The following is a 25852-nucleotide window of genomic DNA, read 5'->3' as shown; positions in this document are numbered from 1 at the left end:
GGAAATGGGAGAAAATCCAAATACTTGACAACAGGAGAATTTTTAGCAAGTCATCTTTACAAATATAATTAAGTACTATGTAACATTTAAAAGAACTAAGAAGACTATTTCAACACATAACATCATTGTGCAAAAGAACAGACTATACATTCTAAAAGAGAAAGATGAAAGCATTGTACAAGTTATAAAGACATGAGTACATGCTATTGTGTACAGCACATTGTTTACACACTGTGCGGCTGCTTGAAAGGCATAGGACAAAGTTGAGAGTTTGCAGTGAAGTTGAGTTCACCTAGAAAGCCTAAAATGTGTCCCTATACAGGAAAGGTGCTCTATTGATTTGGATGTTAGAGTACCAAAAGTTCATATGGTAGAGACTTGATCCCCAGCATGGTAATACTGAAACCTAAAGCATTTGGGGTTCAGTACAAAACTTAGGTCACGAGCCACGCTGCCTGGGGAAATGGTTATATGGTCTAGCAGAGCAGTGGCTCCTATGAAAGCGGACTGTAGTAATGTGATACACAGCCGGACTTCTGGCTTTCAGTCCATCAAGTATATATAAAAATTCTTTCTTGTTATGAATATGATGTTTTCCTTATGGCCTTTTGAGGCTGGCAGGAGAAAACATCTATTCGTTCAATACTAGAGAAGAAAATTAGATGCTTTAATAGTTTCTGAGTAATCTGAAAAATACTTTCTAAGTGTATCTGTTTGTCCTGCCAGCCCCATAAGACCACAAGAAAAATATCACATTCATAACAAGAAAGAATTCTTGTGTATACTTACTTTATATTATACACTTTGCCTAATCTTGAATACTAGAATACACAATGTTTATGAAGGAGACATGCAAGTATTCACAAACTGTAAATAAAGTATTTAAATTTGTATCCACAGAAGTGCCCTCAGAACAGAATAAACTGTTTGCAAAACAAGCTTGCGCATTTCCTAAGGCTATAGGGCAAAACATCACTTGGGCATGAAGCTGAAATACTAGATCACATACTATTTACAAAGGAGATATGCAGGCATGCACAAACTGTGGTTGATGAGATCTTCAGAAACTTCTGTTAATATGAAGGGGATAAACATCCAGAGTTAAAATGTCTAGAGAGCTGGAGCTATCAAGTCAGAGATGACACGTGAGCCCCTCTCTCTGCTTTTCTGTGTCGCCTTCACTTCTTATCCTGCTTTATCAAGACCTTCCAGAGGACCCTGCTATACCACTCCTGGGCATATACCCAAAGGATTCCCCAGCATGTAATAAGGACACATGTTCTACTATGTTCATAGCAGCCCTATTTATAATAGCCAGAAGCTGGAAAGAACCCAGGTATCCCTCAATGGAGGAATGGATACAAAAAATGTGGTATATATACACAATGGAGTACTGTTCAGCCATTAGAAACAATGAATTCATGAAATTCTTAGACAAATGGATGGAACTGGAGAACATTATCCTAAGTGAGGTAACCCAGTCTCAAAAGAACACTCACGGTATGCACTCACTGATTAGCCTAGAAGTTAATGGGTTTGTCCATGTTTCTCAGATCATAATGCCCAAATACTTATAACCACCTTGCCTACCCCCCTCTTCTAGCACCCATCTTCCCTAATACCCCACCTTTTAGTACTCCACCTGAGAACTGTTACTCAGGAGCCTCAGAGGACTCTGAATGCAATGCAAATTATGGCTTCACCATCAGAAGCAGGAAGTAAGCAGGCTCCACAAGGATCTGCAAAAGCAAATGTCGCCTTGGGAAGCTGGGCCGGATGCAGCAGGGTCAGGCTCCCGCTTGCTTTTCCTGCCCACACCTTCTCTCCGAAGAAAGCCAAAGAGAATCTGGGGAAATGGTGGATAGCACAGCCAAATCTAAGAGGTCCCCGCAGAGCCCACTGCATGGAGAGAGGCCAGAGAGGGACAGGAAAGACAGGGACAGCAAGAGGAGAAGCATGCCGGAGAGATGGTGAAGAGGAGGAGGGCTGGAGGCCCCGCCCTGCAAGAGTTACTATTCCCAGGGATTTTCCCCTCTTGAGCATCACTGTGCTTCCAAGTTGGCTGCTGTTCCTTTATGTACCTTGGTGCTAGAACTTCCCCATCCTCTGCCTTCAGAAGTTAGCAGTGCCTCGTGATCTTCTGTCTGTCTTTCTCTGTGTCTCTGTCTTGTTTTCTCTCAATCTTTCTGTCTTTTCTCCCTTTCCCTCAGTCTCTCTAATGTTATATCTTTTTCTCTAGAAGAATAATCAGCACTAATATTTTCACGATTAATAAAAATTAGAAGTAACTCTATTAAATTAGATTAACTTTGACTTCATAAAGTAAAATATTTGCATGTAAAGTGAACTGATTAGAACTGAGAGAACCTTAAGAACCAGAGAAAATGTTGGTTAATTATTCATCTGATATGTTAATATACAGATGTTAATATACAGGTGTTAATATACAGATGTTAATATACAGAATGATAAATCAAATAATCTACTTAAGTAATAGGAAATTGATCCGAAGAGACATTTTCCAACGAAAAATGCTCACAAATGCTAATTATCAGAAGGATAACAAAATAAAACTACAATAAGATATTGCCTCATCCCTTTGAAATGGCAGTTATAAAAAAAGACAGAAAATAATAAATGCTATCAAGGATGTAAAAAAAAAAAAGGAAATAAATTCTATCTCATTTTTGGTGATATAGTATAGTGAACATGGGAAATTTTGTGGTGGTTCCTCCAATAACTAAAAATAGAACTATCATATGACATAACTATTTCACTACCAGGTATAGAACTAAAGGGAATGGAATTACTGTGTCAGAGGCCCATGCATGTCGTATTTATTATATAGTGGCCAAGGTAAGGATTCGATGGCAGTGTCCCTGTATGGATAAATAGATAAAGAAAATGTGAGCAGCAACATAATGTAATGCCATTCTATAGAAAAAATGGTATCCTGTGATTTGTGGCCGCAGGGATGCAGATAGGGCTAGTGTGACTAATGAAATAAGCTGGTCATAGAAGACAAATTCTGCAGATGCTCATTTGTAGAAACAAAGTATAGATACACTTTTGTAGAAACAAAGACAAGAACAAACCAACAAAAGAGTAGATCTCATAGAAGTAGAGAGAACAATGGTCACTTCACTCCACAGAGGGATTGAGGCACAGGGAGGACAACAGGCGCTACAGTGGGGTACCACAAAAGGAGAGGTCTGAGTGCTCTACAGCATGACAGCACACCTACCACCACAGCAATTTTATGTATATTTCCAAATAACTAAAAAAAAAAAAAAAAAAAAAAAAGGAACCGATGATTCGCAAAACAGAGATAGTAACTTTTTAGCAACACAGAAATGCTAATATCTTAATTTGATCATTACATATAGAATACATACTTCAGCTTATACTGTACTCTATAGATGTACAAATATGTTTCAGTTAAAAATAATTTTGGCAGCTACAATGGCACAGACCATTAACAACAGCACCTGGGAATGTGAGGCAGGGGGAATAACTTGGGAAACATATCAAGATCTTGTCCCCCAAAATCTGTTACTCTGTTTGTCTGTTCATCTATCTATAATTTTTAAGAGGATGAACTTAGAATTGGAAATGAATCTTTTTGACCTTCCTACCTCTGCCCTTAGTGACCTAATGTAAGTCCTGGATCTAAGCAAATTTTCCATGTAGGTGTTGCTGTGTCTCCTTGAGGATCATCTTGGGGAATGAAATAATTTAGTAATGAAGAAATTATAAAGATTCTTTGCAAATGCTCAGCAAAGGTGAATTTACATCTATAAATAGAATTCAGAATAAATATCACTGTGATATCTTTGAACTGATATTTGTACACCTGTAGCTTTGCCTGGATCTCTAATCATGACTCTCTGAAACACGTGGGTTACGTTAAGGGAGGATGAGGAACACTATATAGGGACGCAACCAGTGGATGGCTGAATTTGCTAAGCATCTCACAGGGAATCATCAAAGCAATTTGTCATCACTTTAGTTCAAATGAATGGTGAGGCAAACTCTATAGAGGGTGTTCCTTCCCTCCTGGTTACAGTTATTCTCTTGATGGTGACTGACATTAGATGTGGAGTCCTTTGCGTAAAGATGAGAACCTAGTGATCAAGATCACAGTAGATGAATGGATTTTCTCTCGCAGCAGTGGAAAGAGTTTGTATAAAGCTTGAAGTTAATCATGAATCTTGTTACAAAGTTGGTACCATTCTCTTCTGGAAAGGTTGGCTGTCTTTTTGTATTTGATAGCTGAATTATTGTAAGGAAACAACACAGTAATTTATTATGCTTGTTTCATAATAGCTACAGTAAGAGATAGATACATACATACCAATGCACACACACTAATCCAAGCAGCCCAGAGGCTTATCAAGGCCTTTACTATACTATGTGAAAGGCCTTACTCCTGCACTTCTGGATCTTTCCACTATTCTCTGTATGAGGAAGGGTTCCTCGGAGCTAGGCCATACCCTGGCCTCCCAGTGGACAACAGTGAAATAACTAGTTTTTCACAGGGCAGGGTGAAGGAAGCAAAATGTGCCAATTTTGCCAGCATGTGCGACAGTAGAAAAAAAAGGCACCAGAATAAAGCAAACATTTCCTGACTTTTCCATATGATTTAGTATTCCTGGTTGTTTTGCTACCCTTCTCTCCATGTTTCAACAATAAAACAAAACAAAACAAAAATAAAAACAAAAACAAAAAAACAAGCAACCCCCCCAAAACTAAAACAAAACAAAAACTATATCATCCCTCTAAAATTTAATCAATAGTGACTTTCATCCCATACTTAGGGTCCCAATGCTTGTATATTAATGAAGAACATGAAAATTGTTACTTTTGGGTTCTTTCTTAGACTCAGAGAACATGTTAAGCTCTCCTCCAACTCAGAAAGATGCCCAAAGGGAAGATGGCCAAGGGGAAGAAGGTGGCCCTGCTCCTCACTGTTTTGAAGGAATAGAAGGCCCAAAAGGTAACCCAGTGAGGTAACTAAGTGAGGTAACCCAAGACTCAAAAGGTGAATCATGGTATGCACTCAATAATAAGTGGATATTAACCTAGAAAACTAGAATACCCAAAACATAATCCACACATCAAATGAGGTACAAGAAGAAAGGTGGAGTGGCCCCTTGTTCTGGAAAGACTCAGTGAAGCAGTATTCGGCAAAACCAGAACGGGGAAGTGGGAAGGGGTGGGTGGGAGGACAGGGGAAGAGAAGGCGGCTTATGGGACTTTCGGGGAGTGGGGGGCTAGAAAAGAGGAAATCATTTGAAATGTAAATAAAAATTATATCGAATAAAAAAAAATAAAGTGATTGGAACAGTGCCTGGCATGGTTAATATGATATTATATTCATTTGTTAACAAATTATCAATTTATCAACAAATGCCTATTTAAAAAAAAAAAAAAAAAAAGAAGGCCCAAAAGGTGATCAATGCTTTGTTTGAGAAAAGGCCCAAGAACTTTGGTACTGGGTAGGACATTCGACCCAAAAGAGATCTCACAGGCTTTGTCAAATGGCTGCAGCAGCAAAGGGCCATCCTTTACAGTGGCACAAAGTACCTCCTGCCATTAACCAGTTCACCCAGGCTCTGGACCACAAACAGCTAAGCAGTTGCTTAAGCTTGCCCACAAGTACAGACCAGAAACAAAGCAGAAGAAGCAAAGGCTACTGGCCCGTGCTAAGAATGCTACTAGCAATGGGGATGCCCTAACTAAGAGACCACCTATCCTCCAAGCAGGGGTCAGGACAGTTACCACCTTGGTGAAGAACAAGAAGGCTTAGCTTGCGGTGATTGCCCATGATGTAGACCCCTTTGAGCTGGTGGTTTTCCTGTCTGCCTGTGTCAAAAGATGGGGGACCCCAACAGCATAAGGGACAGGCTAGGCTTGGGTGCCTGCTCCACAGGAAGATGTGCACTGCTGTTGCCTTCACACAGGTTAACTCAGAAGACAAGGTGCTCGGGCTAAGCTGGTGGAAGCTATTAGGACCAATTACAGTGACAGATATGATGAGATCCACTGCCACTGGGGAGCCAACATCCTGGGTCCGGAAGTCAAGCTGGAAAAGGTAAAGGCTAAAGAACTCACCACTAAACTGGGTGAAGTGTTCACTGCTAAATTGTCTGTGCATAAATACAATGAATAAATTAAAAAAAACATGTTAAGACCTGCATGTCCTCCTCTAAAAGAAGAGGAATGGAAAATAGCTTATTAGACTTCAAAACCATTCTTGAGTACCTCCTAAACTCTTCCAGAAATCAGGCTACCTACAGAAGGCCATCAGGCCTGCCTTTGTTGGAAATTTTCTATTTGCAAGGGAAGTTGTCCTCTGCACATAGAGGGCACTGAGTCCTATCCCATGCTTTTCATGAAAACTTTACCTCTTGGTTCCTCATTAACACAGATTCCCTCTCTGAAAGCTTTGCCTAGGGGTGACAACTTGTTTCAGTTTCACAGCCTCTGCTCTGTGTCTTCATTTTATTTTTGTATAAACAGTGTCCAAACTCAGGTATATTTATAGACAATCTCTGGAGAGCCACATCAACTCATTCACCAAACAATCCAGTAAATAAATGTTGGCTAAATTAACACAAGTCATGCGCCATGAAAAGATACAAACATTGTACATGATTCATTGTATAAGAAAAAAAACAAACCAAAGAACACAGTGACACCTCTTCATGGATATATTTAATGCCGCTGATTGCATATTTTAAAATGAAAGCATTTATTTTACATATACTTTATGTCAATTACAAATATGCCTATGGAAAATATTCTGGTCTTTATGGTGCCGGAAGTCAAGTTGGAAAGACAGATGCATACAGAAATGTTGTTATATAAGGAGGGGAAGGAGGAAGCTGTGACGTAAGCTTGTCTGGGGGGGTTAACTCAGGATTTGAACATCCTATCAAATATACTAACACTGAGCTGTAACGCAGCCATGTAAACTCAGCTTAATGTTCTGTTGCTCAGTTGGTGGTGATGTTTATTTTTAAGGAAAGTTTATAGAGCAGAGGCTTCAGCAAACAGCCTTCAACCTTGAAAGGTTGAATATCCTTAAATATCCACGAGGCCCTCATGGTCCTCAGCACCCTTCTTGAATTTACCTGCATCCCTGTATGGATGACAAGCCATGCCTTCTACATCCTCATGGTCCCTAGACTTACAAAGTAAGTACAAAGTGTGGCTCATAGCAATATGCTTTGGTAAGTAGTTTTAAAATAAATAGATGAACAATCAGGTCATAATCCACCACATCCTCTGGGAACTAAGCTTTTCAGACTGACTTAGCCTTCACTCCCATCTCCACTTTGTTAGACTAACTCTGTTCAAAGTTCATGTTCCCAAAGGCTGCCCAACAATTGCTATGCTGGTGTCTTAGAACCTTTCTCCCTCCTCCGTGTGCCCACAACTTCCCTTCCTACAGCCTACAGTTGACTTGGAAGAGTTTTCTGCCTCTGGGCCCACCGAGTCATGGCTTCCTGGGTGTCTAATTCACTGATAATTCCACCAGTTAAATGCCTACTGGAACACTGTCTTCTTTTGAATCTTCATCTGATTCTTCATAAAATGTTTTCTATTTATCTCTTCCATATGCTTGCTTCTTACTGTGACTTTTGAGCATATGGAACACATTTTTCTCTCCAGTGTCTCCACCAATTTCACTGCTTCCTTCATTTCTAGATCTCTTCAGGATATTATTATCATTATCATTATTATTATTTACTTCAGTCACATGTCATATTGTCTTATTACTCATGACCAGAAGTGAAGTACATAGATATTAAAGCCAGAAACATTCCCTCACAAACATGAAAACTTGTATCTTAGGGTCTTGTTCTTGAAAATTCAATCTGTAGAAATCATCCTAGATACTGTGGCTTTGTTCCTCTCATCTAATAATATACCTAGCCCTAAACTAAGCTTTGTGGTATCTATAAATCCATCCATCCATTTCTTACCTCAGTGTGTGCTACTCCCTCTGACACAAATGATTTTAATCTCCTGTCATTTCCCAGCCATTTACTCTAGACTTTCATCTGATCTCTTTGCTTCCAAGGTTCCCATCTTTCAACCTACCATTCAGTATTGCTTTGGTGGGATCTAAGCAGATTGTAAATATAACCTAGAAAACCATTCACCTTGCTGAGGTAATGTGCCCCAACACCTCCCAATGGCTGTCATTCATTCATACACCCAGGCAGTCAGGCAGCACTTAATTGGATATCCACCATGATGCAGGCACTGTAGTACCATCTGAGAATACAGCTTTGAGCTGGACAGACAGAAGCTCTGTCCTCACAGCGCTTATAATAGAACATATTAAACAAAGGTTTGTTGTGTGGGTAAACAGAAATACATTGGCTTTAAGGTCTGGTGAAGGGAAAGAGTATGAATCAAGTGATCATTCACGAATGTAAACTCCAGTAGCATCAGCAATACATTCTGCAAACGAATGAATTAATTGTTCTATAGGAACTTTAAGATTTGCAGAAGCCATGAGGGACTTGGAACAAACTTTCTGATCATTTCCCCTGCTTTCCTTCCATAGCTTTCTCTTCTGTGAATCATCCTGTTCTGCCAACAGCATCCCTGCATCCTTCATGCAAGTTTACAAAGATACTTGTGGTCTCACTTAGTCTCTACATGCCCCTGTGGAGAATGTTCCCTGTACTGCAGTTGTCTCTCATTCTGCACCACCAGCTTCTTACAGAATCTCAATCTCTATCTCTCTCTCTCTCTCTCTCTCTCTCTCTCTCTCTCTCTCTCTCTCTCCCTCTCTCTCTCTCTCTCTCTCTCTCTCTCTCTCTCTCTCTCTAGCCATTCCCTTCTCCAGGGAATATTTCCTAATTCCTATGCTGATTTTGCAGCTCAAGGCCCCACATGTTCAAGGCCAGAGATCTACCATTGAGATACACCCTCCTCTTTGGTATGATCTTAACAGATATTTTAGTCTGTTCCTCGGCTATCTTCATATCCTTAGCAACTTGAACATAACACTTCACGCTACATATTAAGACTTTTTAGTTCTTCAAAGTTTCTCAGCAGAGGGGTCATGTTTATTAGAGTGCTAAGAACTAAATATTCCCTGGGGATAGATAGAGTCATACTTAACATTAGACTGTACAGGTCTGATTGAGTGATTGGAACTAGTGATAACAGAGAGTTGGGATTTTGCAAGTCAATGATCAAAATGCCTTAGGCTATCATTAACACCTTAATAGCCATTTATTGCCCCCCTGTGTGTTTGACCTAACATCTTTCTAACCATCACATGGAACCTTTGAGGTGTTAACTTAATAGCTCACTAGTTTCCACCAATGCCACAACATCTGGAACCTACAGCAGAGATGTCTCTGCTGTGTTAAACCTGCGCACATGATGTTTTCATTGAAGGGTTTTGAAAAGCAAACAAACAAACTAAAGAAACCTTGACTTATGACTTTCTTTTTTTTCTGTAACTATGAAATGTTCATGAAATTGCACAGTTAGACATATTTGAGGAAGTAACCCGAATTCCTATTTTCAGGCCATGGTGACTCATATTTGGCTCAAGAATAGGGCAAATCTTATTTTCTTTGAGGTGATAGTTGTGTTTTATGACAATAGTCTTCATGAGTAGCATGGAAACAGTAGGTGGCCCAAAACAAATTAGAATGTACATCTAAATTATTAAAATAAATAATGGGATGAGTAGATAAAGTACTTCTATATGACCTCTCATACATCTACATAAACTTAATCTAAATGTTAATACTAACTTAGTGACATATCAAATATGATAAAGAGAAAGAACCCATATCCAGGCAAAAATACTCAATAAAATTCTTTCCAACCGAATCCAAGAACACATCAAAACAATCATCTACCATGATCAAGTAGGCTTCATCCCAGGGATGCAAGGATGGTTCAATATAAGGAAATCCATAAATGCTATCCACTACATAAACAAACTCAAAGAAAAAAACCCACATGATCATTTCATTAGATGCTGAAAAAGCATTTGACAAAATTCAGCATCCTTTCATGCTAAAAGTCTTGGAAAGGACAGCAATTCAAGGCCCATATCTAAACATAGTAAAAGCAATATACAGCAAACTGTTAGCCAACATCAAACTAAATGGAGAGAAACTTGAAGCAATTCCACTAAAATCATGGACTAGACAAGGCTGCCCCCTCTCTCCATATCTTTTCAATATAGTTCTTGAAGTCCTAGCTAGAGCAATTATACAACATAAGGAGATCAAAGGGATACAAATTGGAAAGGAAGAAGTCAAACTATCACTATTTGCAGATGATATGATAGAATACTTAAGTGACCCAAACAACTCTACTAGAGTACTCCTACAGCTGGTAAACAACTTCAGCAAAGTGGCTGGCTACAAAATCAATGCAAGCAAATCAGTAGTCTTTATATATTCAAAGGATAAGCAGACTGAGAAAGAAATTAGGGAAATGACACTCTTCACAATAGCCACAAACAGCATAAAGTATCTTGGGGTGACTCTAACCAAACAAGTGAGAGACCTATATGACAAGAACTTCAGATCTCTGAAGAAGGAAATCGAAGAAGATCTCAGAAAATGGAAAAATTTTCCATGCTCGTGGATTGGCAGGATTAATATAGTTAAAATGGCCATCTTGTCAAAGGCAATCTACAGATTCAATGCTATCCCCATAAAAATCCCAACCCAGTTCTTCATAGAGCTGGAAAGAGCAATTCTCAAATTCATTTGGAATAACAAAAAACCCAGGATAGCTAAAACTATTCTCAATAGTAAAAGAACTTCAGGGGGATTCAGTATCCCAGACCTCAAATTTTACTACAGAGCAATAGTGATAAAAACTGCATGGAATTGGTACAATGTCAGGCAAGCAGATCAATGGAATAGGATGGAAGATCCAGAAATGAACCAACACACCTATGGTCACTTGATCTTCGACAAAGGAGCTGAAAGCATCCAGTGGAAAAAAGATAGTCTTTTCAACAAATGGTGCTGGTTCAATTGGAGGTCAGCATGCAGAAGAATGCGAATCGATCCATTCTTATCTTCTTGTACTAAGCTCAACTCCAAATGGATCAAGGACCTCCACATAAAACCTGACACACTGAAACTAATAGAAAAGAAACTGGGGAAGGCTCTTGAGGACATGGGCACAGGGGGAAAGTTCCTGAATAGAACACCAATAGCTTATGCTCTAAGATGAAGAATTAACAAATGGGATCTCATAAAACTACAAAGTTTCTGTAAGGCAAAGGACACTGTCAAAAGGACAAAACGTCAACCAACAGATTGGGAAAGGATCTTCACCAACCCTAAATCCAAAAGAGGGCTAATTTCTAATATATACAAAGAACTCAAGAAGGTAGAACCCAGAGAACCAAATAACCCCATTAAAAAGTGGGGTACAGAGCTAAACAAAGAATCTTCACATCAAGAACTTCGGAGAGCTGAGAAACACCTTAAGAAATGTTCAACATCATTAATCATTAGGGAAATGCAAATCAAAACAACCCTGAGATTTCACCTCACACCAGTCAGAATGGCTAAGGTCAAAAAGTCAGGAGACAGTAGGTGTTGGCGAGGATGTGGAGAAAGAGGAACACTCCTCCACTGCTGGTGGGATTGCAAGTTGGTACAACCACTCTGGAAATCAGTCTGGCAGTTCCTCAAAAAACTGGGCATGACACTTCCTGAGGACCCTGCTATACCACTCCTGGGCATATACCCAGAGGATTCTTCAGCATGCAATAAGGACACATGCTCCACTATGTTCATAGCAGCCCTATTTGTAGTAGCCAGAAGCTGGAAAGAACCCAGGTGTCCCTCAACAGAGGAATGGATACAAAAAATGTGGTATATTTATACAATAGAGTATTATTCAGCCATTAGAAACAATGAATTCATGAAATTCTTAGACAAATGGATGGAGCTGGATAACATCATACTAAGTGAGGTAGCATAGTCTCAAAAGATCAATCATGGTATGCACTCACTGATAAGTGGATATTAGCCTAGAAACTTTGAATACCCAGGACATAATCCACATATTAAATGAGGTCCAAAAAGAATGGAGGAGTCGCCCCTGGTTCTGGAAAGATTCAGTGCAACAGAGTAGGGGAATACCAGAACAGGGAAGTGGGAAGGGGTAGATGGAGGAACAGGGGGAAGGAAGAGGGCTTATGGGACTTGTGGGGAGTGGAGACCCAGAAAAGGGGAAATCATTTGAAATGTAAATAAAAAATATATCAATAAAGAAAAAAAAGAAAAAAAGAAAAAGATAGAAAGAACCCTTTAAGTATGTAGATTTCAGTTATCACTTAAGCTTTTAAATGAGAAGTGACTACATAGTATTAGATCCAATCCAGTCATCTAAATATTCGAAAAGAGACAGCATATTCATTCCAGTCTGATTGCTTTAGTTGCCTCCTATGATGGTTATTTAATGATTCTATTTCTGGGCAATGGCTTGGCTAGCAGTTAATCCAGCAACTGATATACTGGGGTCAAGACTCAAGTCCTATCTCCAGTCTTCTGTGTTCCAGGAGGAACACTTTCTACAGCTGTCACATTCCATGCACAAATGATATGAGTTCCAAGTTGGAAGGAAAGATGATCTTTGTCCCATTTGGTTTTTAATAGAAAAAGAATTGGGAAATGAGATTTTTAGGATCAGAATTTATGCTCTACACAAAGCATAAATTAAATCCAGGTAGAATTCATCCTAGAAGTTTGAGGAACACAGGAATAATGGTAGCATGGAAATATGACCGTTCTCCAAGAAACATTATCACACAGGGCTGCCAGGACAGATTGACAACCCCTCCCCCAGTACAGGCCATTCCCCAACACGGGACTGAAGAGTGCCTTGTTTGAGTAATGAGCAATGATGGAGAATCTCTGATGAATTAGGAAGACTTGGATCATTCAGTGAACATAACTTCCTGGGAGAAATGTCATTTTCTGACAGGGGGAAACTTGGCTCAATGATTTACCTAAAAACACTTTAGAGAATAAATTCAGACAGTAAATCGATTGCCAGAGTATATATTACAAATACCCTTCTTCGAAATATCATGCAAACTCTTCTAAATCCTCCAGTTTAGTACTATGTGTAAGTTTATAAAGGGGGACAATTACACACAATGTTTGAAGGCTACACTTTCCTTCCTGAATCCAATGGAAAGCAAAGGCTTCTACCTGTGTCTCCCAGAAACATTTAAATCTCTGTGTTTCCCGGGGTAACTGCCTTTTCTCCCAATATGCTCCTCCTTCTTCCAATAGCTTCCCTAGGTCTGGTATGACTATCTTATCTAGCAATACAAAACACTATCACCTAAAACCCTCATCTTCTCTTCCAGGATGATTGCGTGAACAAAGGCTAATTCTGGTATCTTCTCTGATTCCATCCTTTAATAACTCCTCAGAGACAGAACAAAATGATTTTCTCAGCATGACAGAAGAGAGTCTTCAACAGCTGAGCTCTATCTTTCCATGCACAGCTCCAACTAGAATTTTCTAACATTAAAGTTGCTTTTGTCTAAATTATATTTTATTGTTTCAGAACTCTGTGTATACTGGTGAGTGTGTGTATGTGTGTGTGTGTGTGTGTGTGTGTGTTGTATGTGTGAGTGTGTCTGTGTGTGTGTGCATGTGCCTGTTTATCTGTGTGAGTGCATGTGTGAAAGTGTGACTATGTATGAATGTGCATGTGTGTCTATGTGTGAATGTTTGTGTGTGTGTGTATGTGTGTGTGTATGTTTTGATCAAGTCCACCCCATTCCCTCCCTTCCAATCACTCCCTTATCCCCATCCAATTACTCCCTCCCAATTTTGTCATTTTAAACTCAGAGTCCACTTAGTGCTTGTCTGTGTGTCCAAAGACACAGGACCATCTACTGATACAGGGATAGCCTCTTGGTGGCCTCCTCCTAAAAGAAAACTGATTCTCTCTCTTCCTGCTTTCAATTGCTAATAGCTCCTCAGTTAGGGGTGAGCCTTTCTGACAACCCTCCCCCAGCACCCCCCCCTCCACCATGCTGGAATTTTAAAATACTGAAACTACAGGCATGAGCCACCATGTCTGTCTGAAATTTTTCATTTCACGGTCCAGTAATTTTTTTTTTATCGTTAAGCTAGTTGGAAATTGTAACTTCTTGTTCCCTCATGGCTTCTCATCTCAGCCTTTAACCGATACAGCCCTGGCTCCTGCCCCTGCACCCTGACTTTGATAAAGCGAAAATAAAGCACAGGGCAGGAAACTGATGTTCTCAGAGTGAAAAAGGTGCAGAATTGCTATGAGAAGACTGACTTCCATCTCCTGGAGTATCCTTTCTCCAAGATTCCTCAGTCTGCTGTGTATATAGTAATATATTTCTTATGTAAACTGGTATTTTAGTGACCTTTCATTTACCAGGTGGTGACAAACCTATCCCTCTGGTCCCCAGAACTCCTTGAGTATGTAACACTAACTCGGAATGAAGCCTGATAGGTAGGGCCACTCTGCTTTCCTGGCCCCTTCTTAAGTCTGTGTCACTGGTGTGACTTGGTGTCTTCCTTGTGCAGCCACATATACACAGGGAGAATTTCCATGGCAAGCAGCAAATGTGAAGGGTACTTTCATGAAATGTGAGTCTTTGAGTAGATGTGGGCCATCAGATCTGACTCCTTCCACATTTCCAGGTTTCCCCTCCTCCCCTCCCTGTATAAGGAGCCTCATTTGTCTGCTCACTTGCCATTTATCCATGTTTTTCTGAGTGCGCCTCTGACCCCGCCCTTCTCCTTTCCCCACCGAGTTTTGAAGCTTCCCATCCTTGAATCATGTCATGACTATTTAAAGAGGTAGAAACCATTTTTGTGTTCCAGCAGGACATGTGCTAAATGCAGTGGTTGCTATAGTAATAACTCCTCCCATGCCAGAACAGTCATATCAAAGTAAAAAAAATAACATTTTCTATGAGCAAGAAATATGAAAATAAAAGGATTTACTTGTGAAGTATATTGCATGCCACTGGTGTTATATATTCCATAAAATTAGATTTTCTAACAGTTTATTTAAAATGCCAACAAAAGACAGACAAATACGGCCAACATAAACTGCTTATTTCCACAGGCACCCTCACCCCTTAGGATCCTCCTCTTTCCCGACTTATTCCCATGAATATAGTTCTTCTGTGTCCCCAACACACTTAAATCTAGATTTTTTTCCTTTCCTAATAACTACTAATATTAACTAGCAGGTATGTACGTCCCTAAGCACACAATGACATGTTTTATGTGTACACGATGTTCTGTGCCTGCTTCCTGAGAATGCCCATCCTGTGGAAGAGGGGAGAGCGCCATAAGACAGGTAGTATTAACAGCAGGAATGATTTATTTCTTGAGGCAATGGTTTTGAAGGGACCGATGGAAGGAACTGACATTTCTAGGACAAGCACCCTCTTTCTCTACAGAGGGGAAGGAAACACAGTTAGAAGCTGAGGTCTGTGTTTGTGGTTTGCATGGTTAAAACTGAGAATGCTCTAGTTGATGCTGTCTGAAAACAAACACACATGTGCATCAACTGAAAAAAAAAACCATGAGTCACAATGTTGGTTGTGTTAAATACACTTCCTATTGCTAAGCCAACAGCCAATTGCCAACTCTCTATTGAAATCCAGTTTATTACTTACTTAAAAGGTTATCTAACCTCTTTTAATCAGCTCATGGTCATCATACATGTTTATGGGGTGTTTAGTGTGACATTTTAGTACATGTACACAATGTATAATGAGTATGCTACAAACAGTAACTGGTACCCTCACCTCTTTGTCTCTAGAATCCAACATTTTGTTTTGCTTTCCTGAAACCACTGTCTTGACTCACAGCATCTTTGTTCTGCATCTAGACTCCTGATGGCTTCCTAACTGGACCTCCTGTTTCTGATGCTGTTTCCACCCTGCAATAAGAATTACCTCTCTAAAATATTACCTCACTGATTCGTTTCCCTGGTTAATGACATCTCCATGGCTTTTCAGATTCCATTGAGAATGGAAGGCAGCCTCCCAGGATCCACCACCAAGATGCTTCATAGTTTAGACCCTGCCTACTCATCTCTCCTTATTGCATACTCTCAGCTTATACTAAAATGCTTACAGGTCCTCAGTGTATTCCTGCCTCCTGCTGTCTGGGAGTTTGTGCTTCTCATCCCTCTGCCTGGTTCACTTCTTCTTACTTCCTAGTCTTGGCATGAATAATCACCATGTGCTCCTCTTGAATGCCCTTGTGTTCAGAAATCTGGCCTGATCTTCCAGGACTAGAGTGGCTGTTTTTCAAAATGGAACCATTTCTATCCTGGCCCCACCTTAAGTAGCATTCATTTATATCTGTCGTGCTGTAAGTAATACTTATTTTCAAAGAAAGCCCACATCCCATTTATCACCATTTCCCCAACACCTTGCACAGCTGGCTTATAATATGCATTCTTGAAATCATTTGTCAGATAAAATTTTTAATTTTCTTTTTAAAACTTGGCACTCAGGATGATCAAAAGCCTTGCCTAAAGTTCTTTGTCAAGAAAGTAAATGGTAAATCTAAGTCTTTATTCCCCACCCCCTTTACCTCTCCTCTCTCTCCCATAGCCCTGGCTCTTTTATATAGTGAGGGATCATAAACATGTACTTCTACTCCACAGCTTTCTTCAGAAGTGAAGAATCACATCTAGTGGTACATCAACCTTTCTTTCTACAAGAACTATGCCCAAACTCAGGACCATTTAACTAATTCAGTCTCTGTGCTCCAAGTCTCTTAAGAATAACTAACTGGCTTGGGAACAGCGCAATTCATCTTTAATCTCAGCACTCTGGGGCAAGAGGCAAGCAGATCTCTAAATTCAAGATCAGCCTGGTCAATACAGAGATTTCCAGGCCAGAATAACATAGTAGGACCCTGAATTGAAAAAAAAATATGGAGAAGTAATAGAGGAAGACACCCCATGTCTGTCTCTGGCTTCTGCATGCATATATACATGCATGTGCACACATATGCCCATATATACATAACAGAAGAAAGAAAGAAAGAAAGAAAGAAAGAAAGAAAGAAAGAAAGAAAGAAAGGAAGGAAGGAAGGAAGGAAGGAAGGAAGGAAGAAAGGAAGAAAGGAAGAAAGGAAGAAAGGAAGAAAGGAAGAAAGGAAGAAAGGAAGAAAGGAAGAAAGGAAGAAAGGAAGAAAGGAAGAAAGGAAGAAAGGAAGAAAGGAAGAAAGGAAGAAAGGAAGAAAGGAAGAAAGGAAGAAAGGAAGAAAGGAAGAAAGAAAGAAAGAAAGAAAGAAAGAAAGAAAGAAAGAAAGAAAGAAAGAAAGAAAGAAAGAAAGAAAATCAGTCAGTCTAACTGGATTGACATGCAAACAGATCTTGTTCCCAACCAGTGTACAATGTGCTCATCAGAGATATTGGGAATACAAAGAGGGAAGAGGCCCAGGCTGCCAGGAGGATCAATAAAAAACAGAAGTGGTTTTACACAAAAGGGTTTACAGTAAAAAAAAAAAAAAATCCCAACACGGTTATTCTTTTTTAAAGCTAGGACATCAGCAGTCAGTTGAGAGCTGTGTTCCCTCCTCAGATGGAAGATGTTCTTCATTTTGGCTATAAACATCTGCCATTCTGATTTAGACTTCTCCACAAGAGCTGCACAATCATCCTATTTTAGCTTCCAGCTCAGTTGCTCTGTTGCAAGCTTTGACTCCACAATTCTGGGGTAATAGAACACAAGAGCATAGCTTGAAAATAGAGTGTGCATCTGCTGTGGATTGTTATTTTGGTTTAATGAAGACTTGCTGTTTCCTGAATTCCTATAATCATTTGATGAATTGTTCTGGTGACTTGCTCTGCAGGCTTTGAACATGTGGTACCCATTGGGGGTATAGTAGTGGTGGTGGTGGGGTTACCCTCTTCCCCATGAAAGCAATCTTCTAATGAAATTTTGTAATGGCCAATGTGTATATGGATTGCTGGCTGTTTAGAGAAATGATGTAGCGATGGACATTTGCTTCACTGAAGGAAGAGGAGATCCGCTCTACCCCATAATGAACACTCTCGGTTCCATGTTCTAATGCATGCTTGCATGTTTAAAGCATGGCAGGACTTGGAGAGACAGATAAAACAGCTCAACTCACAGCATTTCTCAAAAGGATTCAGGAGCCATATCCACACCCAGGAAAGGCAAGCTGTGAGGAGGGTTTTCGTAGGCATAATTATCCCTTTCATTAGTTTATCCTGGCTCGATTTGAGAAGAATTTCCATATGCATTGCCTCGTTTGGTTCTCACAGTGGTCATGAGTGATAGATGCTAGTGTCTTCATTTTGAAGTTACAGATGATGTAGGATCAGAAGATTAAATAGCTTTTTCAATTTCCCACAGCTAGAGATTAATATGGAATTCTAAAATCCCAGCCCCACAGCTGGAGGTCCTGGGAAGCTGAGAACTTAAACAGATACCATGAATTTTACGTTTCATGGAGGGCACTGGCTTCAACTGTGCCTCCATCTTCCACATCAGTAGAGTCAAAAGAAGGAAAGGAATCCCCAAGAAAGAGAAAATAACTGAGCAAAGGAATCTGAGGTGTCTGAGGTGGTGAGAGATGGGTAAGAGGCATGATTATGTGTGACATTGTTTAACCAATGCATCAAATAAAAACTGTGGATGGATTTAAGCCATTTATGTTTCAAAAGTATTCTTGTTCTCACAGCCTACTGATTTCGGAGAAAACCTACACACCAAAGAAGTGAGTCTAAAAAGAGTGTCTTAGATAGTGGCCCTATTATGAAGCCCACGTGACTTCTTAGGGGAGTGATGGTTTTATTTTGATTTATTTATATTTTCATTGATATATTGATCGGCCCTGGGGAAGTCAACTCTGGATTGTGGGGATCAAATTGCTCTGAAGAAATCACTGAGTTTGGAGATATTTGACATGGAGTTAGTCCCTGACAGTGTATTGAAAAGTTCAGAGTGAGCAGACATATCTTGTTTTTACCCAGTGAGTATTCTCGGGTAAGTGCATGGTGTATGGAGCTGCCAAGGGATGTTTATGGGCTTGAAAAGGATTGAGGGGTTTAAGGAAAATGAAATGAGCTCTCTGTGTGAGGTGCGGAGCTACGCCGACTCATCCCATTCTGAAACAAACCAACCCCCCATGGAAGAAGAAAGGCAGACTGTGGAGGCAGATGCTGCTCTTAGAGCCAAGGCAGGAAGAGGTGCAACAATTTGATGATAATTGACTCTAATGTGTTCCTGGCAAGAGATTGGCACACAAAAAAACCACAATGTCACTCAACCCTGGTAACAGGCTTTGGACAGAGCAAATGTATTTACAGGTAGCCAGTTAGAGCTCTTAAAGGAGTTAAGCAGCTTACTTGAAGATTGTTAGCCTGTGACAGAGCCAGAATTGCAAATGAGGCCTATCTGATCTCTAAATCTATGGCAACTTTGTATTAAGGGAGTAAACATTTTAATATACAGGTTCATAACTGGTTAGAGCACTACAAATAATTGACAGTGGCATGCTCCGCCCTAAATGGGGTATTATCTGTCCATCAGAGCCAGAGGACGGGGAGGGTGTACCACAGTAGATGTCTTCTGGGGTTGGCATGGCCTTTGCATTCAGGAACTCAGGACAGATGTGTTTTCCTCCATAATACCTGAATAAGATTGGCCTGGTTCATAGGGTCCCCAGTGGAGAAGCTAGAGAAAGGACCCAAGGAAATGAAGGGGTTTGTAGCCCCATAGGAGGAACAACCATATGAACCAAGGACTCACCAGAGCTCCCAGGGACTAAACCACCAACCAAAGAATACACATGGAGGGACCCATGACTCCAGCTGCATATGTAGAAGAGGATGGCCTTGTTGGACATCAATGAGAGGAGAGGCCCTTGGTCATGTGAAGGCTTGATACCCCAGTGTAAGGGAATGATGCCAGGACAGGGAAATGGGAGTGGGTGGGTTGGTGAGCAGGGAGAGGGGGGATGGGATAGGGGGTTTGGGGAGGGGAAAAGAGGAAAGGGGATAACATTTAAAATGTAAATAAAGTCAATATCTAATTTTAAAAAAAGATTGGCCTAATCAACCATCCATCATGGATAAGGGAGGGGCTTATAAGGCCCTTCCCTCCTCTAGGGACTATTGACAGTTAATGAAGGCTTTACTCATGCTCCAGGAAATAAAGACTCGTTCAAGCAATCCTAATCAAACCCAGTGTCTCTCACACTCAATGACATGGATTTAGGAAGCAGACTTTTTGGGAATAAAATAAGTGTTTCAGTAGCAGGAGTGTATATATTAGTTACATTCCTAATGCTGTGATAAAACAACATGACCAAGGCAACGTAGAGAAGAAAGGGTTTATTTGGGACTGTTAGTTCCAGACAGTTTAGAGTCCATCACCATCATGACAGGCAACACAGCAGCAGGCAAGCAGGTATGTCCCTGGAGCAGAAGCAGAGAGCTTACATACTGATCCATAAACAGACAGCAAAGAAAGCTGATTGGCTAGAGTCTTTGGAAACTGTAAGTTCCCCCCTGGTGACATACTTCTTCCAGCAACAACACATCTCCTAATCTTCCCCAAACAGCCACTAGCTGGGAATGGAGAATTTAAATCCCTGAGACTTGTGTGCAACATTTTATTCAAGTTAACACAGAAGGAGAATGAGAGAAAGAAATGGGGGCTGAAAGCACCAAAATTCACTGTATATGTGTATGAAATTGTCAAGGAATAAAAATTAAAATGTTAAGAAGAGTGATCATTTTCTCAAAGTTTCTTAGATTAATTAATTAATTAGTATAGTAGAGGTGCTAAGCCCAAACCTAGAAAGTTTGCAAAGATTACAAGGTGTTTCATGTATTAATGTGAGCATGCATACCTGTGTGGGGGATGTGTGCATGGTGTGTGTGTGTGTGTGTGTGTGTGTGTGTGTGTGTAAGAAGCAAACCCAGGACCTTGCTCTCGGTAAGCATGAGTCCTCCTGAGATACAATTCTACTTAATTTCCTTGTAGGTGGATGACTGTGCAGCTCACTTGGTAGAATGACTGCTCTCTTCCTCCACTGAATTATCTCTTCATTTTTATCTAAAAGAAAATTGAACATATACATGTGAGCTTTATTCTGAATCGTTTTATTGATCCGTCTGTTTATCAACAGTCTGCATCTTGATGCTACTGTAGATTGACAGTAAGTCAGATAGATTCGTTCTTTCAACTTCTCCCTTCTTCTGCATGGTCTCCTTGATGATTTTAGTTCTTTAGAATTTTGACATAAAGTTCTAAATCAGCATGGTAATTCCTGCAAAAATACCTTCAGGGCCTTGAATAGTACTCTCCAGAATCTATTCATCATTTGGGGGAGGACTGACATTTTAAAATATTTTTCTTTGAAATAACTATAGATTTATAGGAAGTTGCAAAAGTGATACAGAGACACATAGCCTTAAAATTATGTACCCCAACATTTTCATAATACAGTTAATATTAGAACCAATAATTTGCCATGTATCATCTGTCTTTCTTTTTCATTTTTTGGGTTTTTTTTTTTTTTTTTTGTTCGGTTTGTCTTAGTCAGGGTTTCTATTCCTGCACAAACATCATGATCAAGAAGCAAGTTGGGGAGGAAAGGGTTTATTTTTTTTCAATGTATTTTTATTTTATTCAATATATTTTTATTTACATTTCAAATGATTTCCCCTTTTCTGGTCCCCCACTCCCCGAAAGTCACGTAAGTCCCCCTTCCTCCCCCTGTTCTCCCACCCACCCCTTCCCACTTCCCTGTTCTGGTTTTGCCTTATACTGCTAAATTGAGTCTTTCCAGAACCAGGGGCCACTCCTCCGTTCTTCTTGTACCTCATTTGATGTGTGGATTATGTTATGGGTATTCCAGTTTTCCAGGCTAATATCCACTTATTAGTGAGCGCATACCATGATTGATCTTTTGAGACTGGGTTACCTCACTTAGTATGATGTTCTCCAGCTCCATCCATTTGCCTAAGAATTTCATGAACTCATTGTTTCTAATGGCTGAATAGTACTCCATTGTGTATATATACCACATTTTTTGCATCCATTCTTCTGTTGAGGGATACCTGGGTTCTTTCCAGCTTCTGGCTATTATAAATAGGGCTGCTATGAACATAGTGGAGCATATATCCTTATTACATGCTGGGGAATCCTCTGGGTATATGCCCAGGAGTGGTATAGCAGGATCTTCCAGAAGTGAGGTACCCAGTTTTCTGAGGAACCGCCAGACTGATTTCCAGAGTGGTTGTACCAATTTGCAACCCCACCAGCAGTGGAGGAGTGTTCCTCTTTCTCCACATCCTCACCAACACCTGCTGTCTCCTAAGTTTTTAATCTTAGCCATTCTGACTGGTGTAAGGTGAAATCTCAGGGTTGTTTGATTTGCATTTCCCTGATAACTAATGAAGTTGAGCATTTTTTAAGATGTTTCTCCACCATCCTAAGTTCTTCAGGTGAGAATTCTTTGTTTAACTCTGTACCCCATTTTTAATAGGGTTATTTGGTTTTCTGGGGTCTAACTTCTTGAGTTCTTTGTATATATTGGATATTAGCCCTCTATCTGATGTAGGGTTGGTGAAGATCTTTTCCCAATTTGTTGGTTGCCGATTTGTCCTTTTGATGGTGTCCTTTGCTTTACAGAAACTTTGTGATTTTATGAGGTCCCATTTGTCAATTCTTGATCTTAGAGCATACGCCATTGGTGTTCTGTTCAGGAACTTTCCCCCTGTACTGATGTCCTCAAGGGTCTTCCCCAGTTTCTTTTCTATTAGCTTCAGAGTGTCTGGCTTTATGTGGAGGTCCTTGATCCATTTGGAGTTGAGCTTAGTACAAGGAGACATGGATGGATCAATTTACATTTTTCTGCATGCTGACCTCCAGTTGAACCAGCACTATTTGTTAAAAAGGCTATGTTTTTTCCATTGGATGTTTTTAGCCACTTTGTCAAGAATCAAGTGGCCATATGTGTGTGGGTTCATTTCTGGATCTTCAATCCTGTTCCATTGATCCTCCTGCCTGTCACTGTACCAATACCATGTAGTTTTTTTTAACACTATTGCTCAGTAGTATTGCTTGAGGTCAGGGATACTGATTCCCCCAGAATTTCTTTTGTTGCTGAGAATAGTTTTAGCTATCCTGGGTTTTTTGATATTCCAGATGAATTTGAGAATTGCTTTTTCTAACCCTATGAAGAATTGAGTTGGGATTTTGATGGATATCACGTTGAATTTGTATATTGCTTTTGGCAAAATGGCCATTTTAACTATATTAATCCTGCTGATCCATGAGCATGGGAGGTTTTTCCATTTTTTGAAGTCTTCTTCCATTTCCTTTTTCAGAGTCTTGAAGTTCTTGTCATACAGATCTTTCACAGGTCTGGTAAGAGTCACCCCAAGGTACTTTATATTGTTTGTGGCTATTGTGAGGGTGTCATTTCCCTAATTTCTTTCTCAGCCTGCTTATCCTTTGAGTATAGGAAGGCTACTGATTTGCTTGAGTTGATTTTATAACCAGTCACTTTGCTGAAGTTGTTTATCAGCTGTAGGAGTTCTCTAGTGGAGTTTTTTGGGTCACTTAGGTAGACTATCATATTATCTACAAATAATGATAGTTTGACTTCTTCCTTTTCAATTTGTATCCCTTTGACCTCCTTATGTTGTCTAATTGCCTGAGCTAGTACCTCAGTACAGTATTGAAAAGATAAGGAGAAAGGGGGCAGCCCTGCCTAGTCCCTGATTTTAGTGGGATTGCTTCAAGTTTCTCTCCATTTAGTTTGATGCTGGCTACCGGTTTGCTGTATATTGCTTTTACTATGTTTAGGTATGGGCCTTGAATGAGGAAAGGGTTTATTGAGCTTACACTTCCATACTGCTGTTCATCACTAAAGGAAGTCAGGACTGGAACTCAAGCAGGTCAGGAAGCAGGAGCTGATGTGGAGGCCATGGAGGGATGTTACTTACTGGCTTGCTTCCTCTGGCTTGCTCAGCTTGCTCTCTTATAGAACCCAAGACTACCAGCCCATGGATGGCACCACCTACAAGGGGCCCTCCCCCCTTGATCACTAATTGAGAAAATGCCCCACAGCTGGATCTCATGGAGGCACTTCCCCAACTGAAGCTCCTTTCTCTGTGATTATTCTTGCCTGTGTTAAGTTGACACACAAAACCAGTCAGTACAGTTGGTGTTTTGTTTTTTTGCTTTTTTAATTGTTTGCTTTGTTTTGTTTTAAACAGGGTTTATTTGTTTTAGCTCTGGTGCTCCTGGATCTCACTCTGTTGACCAGGCTGGCCTCGAACTCACAGAGATCCACCTGCCTTTGATTTCCAAAGGCATGTACCAACATCACCTGGCTGTGTGTGTGGTTCTTATCTTTGCAACACATATAGAGTTGTCACCCACCCACACAAATAGAATACAAACTGTCTATAATACCAAAGATGCCTCGAACACAACTGCTTTTATACACATCCTGTACACCATCTTAGTCATCCCTTCCCTCTGAAAAGTGTTCATTGATTCATTGTCTTTATCTATATGTTGCCATAGAAACATGATCTAAAACATCAATGAGTCATTACTTTTTATCAATTAAAGTGTTTAGGATTAAAAACAACAACTGGCCACACCAAATAATAAGAAGGAGACACAACAGGAATTCATGTTCATTGCTTGTGGACGTGTAAAGTGGTATAGTCACTTTATAAGTCTCTACAACAAAAATCACAGTCCTTAGACTTCACTCAAATGAGTTCAATATGTATGGCCATATAAAACCTGAATACAGATAAAGTAGCATTATTAAGAAATGACAAGACCAAGAAGAAACCTGTTGTCCCATAGGTGAAGGGATAATAAATTCAATACACCCAGATGGTAGAATATAATCTAGCACCAATCTGTAACCTTCATGCCATAAAAAGTCAGAACTTCATAAGCATGTCACTAAATGACAGAAAGTAATTGAAAAATGCTACATATTTCTGACTACCATAACATTCTGGGGAAAGGTGTACATATAGAGAATAAAAAGTTCAGTGGTTGCTAGGATTTAGGGGAAATAAGTGTCATAGATAGAACATAGAAGATTTTGGAGATGTTGTCAATATATATTTATCCAAACCCACAGAATGCACAACCCCCAAAATGAATTTGAGTGTGTGTGTATATATATATATATATATATATATATATATATATATATATATATATACACACATATATATATAAAATTGTGAACACTCTTCTGTGGTTTGAATATGCCATGTCTGTCGTCTACCTGTTCACCTGCGAAAAGGTATTTTGGTTGCTCCTACCTTTGGGTTATCACATATACACCTGCCAACAATTGTACTCACGGTTTTTCCTTCATATGTAAGTTCTCCCTTCTCTGGAATGAATTAGAAGGACTGTCTTTTCTGAGCTGTAAGTGTGGGTTTAGTTTTGAAAGAAACTGCTAAGCTTTGTCCTATGTGCCTAGGGCACTGTATACAATTACCAACTATGTAAGGGAGACCTGGGTGTGTCACTGCCTGTCTGACACTGTCTCCATGTTTTCATTTAGGTGTGCTCACACGCGTGTAGGGAAGTGGGCATCTTAGAATTAATCCTCCGTGTTGGCCATTTTCCATTGTGATGACAAAAATAGCTGTGCCTAGCAGCTTTCGGGAGGAAGGCTTTCTTCCGAATTAGAATCAGGGTCTTCAATCCATCACCACTTACCTCACTGGTCCTCTGCAAGAGTTGGGAAGATAAGGTAGGGAGCTCATGGCAAACCAG

This window comes from Apodemus sylvaticus, chromosome 12 (assembly GCF_947179515.1).
Source record: "Apodemus sylvaticus chromosome 12, mApoSyl1.1, whole genome shotgun sequence".
NCBI classification, from domain to species: Eukaryota; Metazoa; Chordata; class Mammalia; order Rodentia; family Muridae; genus Apodemus; species Apodemus sylvaticus.
This window is presented reverse-complemented; position numbering follows the sequence as displayed.